A 2,626-nucleotide genomic window follows, 5' to 3' on the forward strand; every position below is an offset into this window, starting at 1 on the left:
AGCAGCCCCCAGGACAAGGAATTAATGGTCCCCCAAGTGCGCATCATCCCGAGGCTGGAAAACCCTGCCCTGAATACTGTCATCTCCGACTCCAAAAACCTCGAGAATCTTCCAACAGTCCACTTGCGCGTGCGTGTGCGTCACTGAATAAATCAAAGCTCTTCTGAGCTACAGAGGTGATCATGTTGCTGCCTCAAGTTCCGATAACTCCAGCCAAGGGCAGCCATCTGAAATCTGGCGCATTTTTTTTTTTTTTGAAATCCACGTGACTCTCCATTTCCACTCTCCTGGGCTTTCGTGGGGAATCAGCCTGAATAGAGAGCCCGACAAAGTGGGTGTGCGGGCTGGACTTGTCCCAGGTCCCCTCACCCAGGAACTGTGTGTCTCTGGGACCTTGGGGGACCTGGCCCCTTGCCAATACAACCAAGAGGGAAATTTTAGACGGGGTGGGGGTGGGGCGGGTTGACTGCTATGGGCAGACCTATGTCTTCTCATGTTTTTGACTTTTTCCCACCCTATTTGTTCCAGTTGAAAACATATTAACACTCTTTCTACCGTTTAAAGTTTCTACTATTTCAAGTTTTAAACCTTATTCTTGTAACTAGCCTTTGTCCAGACACCACTTCTTCCTGTGTCTTACAAACGTTTTCATAATCAACTTGTAAATGTAAGTCGTTTACTTAATAAAAAGGTATTTTAGCTATTCTTGTAGCCCTTTGCTACTCAAGCCTCCAGGTTTCGCAATGAAATCACTAACATTTACTACAGTGAAAAGGCTATTTCTTAAAGTAGGGTCTTCAATGTACCCTTTTGATTAAAAGTCGTTAACCTAAATGGGTGTAAAAATGTGGCCGTGGAATCGTGTCCCTGTGGTGTGGGCACTGTGGCTGTTGTCATCGTTTTCTATTATGATAATTAAAAAGAGAAAACGTTAACTCCTCTGTGTCTGAATCCTTTATCTAAAAGATGCTTGGGAGTGCCTGTCGTGGCTCAGCGGTAAGGAACCCGACTAGGATCCATGAGGACGCAAGTTCAATCCTCGGTTCCTCCTCGGTGGGTTAAGGATCCAGCGTTGCTGTGAGCTGTGGTATAGGCCGGCAGCTGCAGCTTCAATTCGACTCTGGCCTGGGAAATTCCATATGCTGCACCTGCGGCCCTAAAAAGAAAAAAGAAAAAAAAAGTTAAGGCATTTAGTGCCTTTCTATGTCCTGGAAGATGCAAGAGGCTGGACTCCTTGAAATCATTCCTTCCCATAGGATCTTAGGTATCTGGGGCCAGTGTCCTGTTTTACTCCATCCTGAACCCCCCAGGGGTGCACAGCTGGGGGCAGCTGCAGTGGCTGCTGGCCTGGCGGCGGCGGCGGCAACATCCTTGATCTACTGACCTCCCCGTGACGTTTTTCACCCACTCTCCTTCCTGCTTTTACAAATGAGGTGAGGAAACTGAGGCAGGAGTGGAGTGGTTTCTTACCCAGGGGCAGGGGGTGGCGGGGGGTAGGGAGGGAGGCTGTTGGGTACAGAAGCAGGGCCAGAGCTCAGGACTGGCTCACATTCCATATTCTAATGGACGTGAAGTACCCCTCTGTGTTTGTGGAGCGCTTATTGTGTTGGAGGCTCTTGGTCACGGGGCAAGGATGCTGCCCTGGAAAAAAGTTTTGGTTGGGGGGTTGGGGTTGGCAGCGGAAGAGGCCCAGATAACGTCAGTGTCAGGGGTAACATGCTGAAACAAGTGGGGTCTGAGTGCTGGGTTCTGCACGAGGTTCCCTTCTGAACAGTCCATATAAGGCCCCAAGGGAGGTCCACCCTGGTGGCCGGGAACCCAGTGAGGCAGGGACGGTGCAAGGGATTGATTGGATCAGTGATTTATACAACAGTTAACAGCTTCTGGGGGTTTGGACCCAAAGCTCTGGGTCCTAACTTGGCACCTGGTCATCCTAAAATGCAGGAGGGGTCTACCTGCAGAGCAGGTGCAGAAGAGGGCAGGCCCACATCAAAATATCCATGGGTCAGAGTTCCTGTCGTGGCTCAGCAGAAATGAATCTGACTAGGGACCATGAGGTTGCAGGTTCGATTATGAGCCTCTTTCAGTGGGTTAAGGAGTAGGTTGCAGACATGGCTCGGATCTGGCGTTGCTGTGGCTGTGGTCTAGGCTGGCAGCTGTAGCTCCAATTAGTTCCCTAACTTGGGAACTTCCATTTGCCACGGGTTTGGCTCTAAAAAGAAAAAAAAAAAAAAGATCCATGGATCTATGGGTCAAGTGTCAGGCTTTCATAATCAGGAAGCTCTGGGCTGCAGAAGTTTCCCCCTCCCCCATCTATGGCCTTGAATGGCTCCAGCTTTTCTAGTCCCTGTCAGGCAGGAAGATCCCGGGGCCCCGGGGTTCCCAGAGCGGACTCCTCCTGGGCTGGGCAGATAACCAACACCTGCCACTCTCAGGTCCCACTGCGAGACAGAGTAAAGGGACAAAGATGAATCCCACTAGGGAATATGAAGTAGAAAAAAGTATGGGAGACCCCTGTAGGTTAATGGTCACTCAAGAAGGCAGGCTTTGCTTAACGACAAAACCAAACAGGCTTGCTTAGCAACAAAACCATGCCACGGAAGCCTGAGGCATGCCCCCAAGCTAT

The sequence above is a fragment of the Phacochoerus africanus genome, chromosome 9 (genome assembly GCF_016906955.1).
Source record: "Phacochoerus africanus isolate WHEZ1 chromosome 9, ROS_Pafr_v1, whole genome shotgun sequence".
Lineage (NCBI taxonomy): Eukaryota > Metazoa > Chordata > Mammalia > Artiodactyla > Suidae > Phacochoerus > Phacochoerus africanus.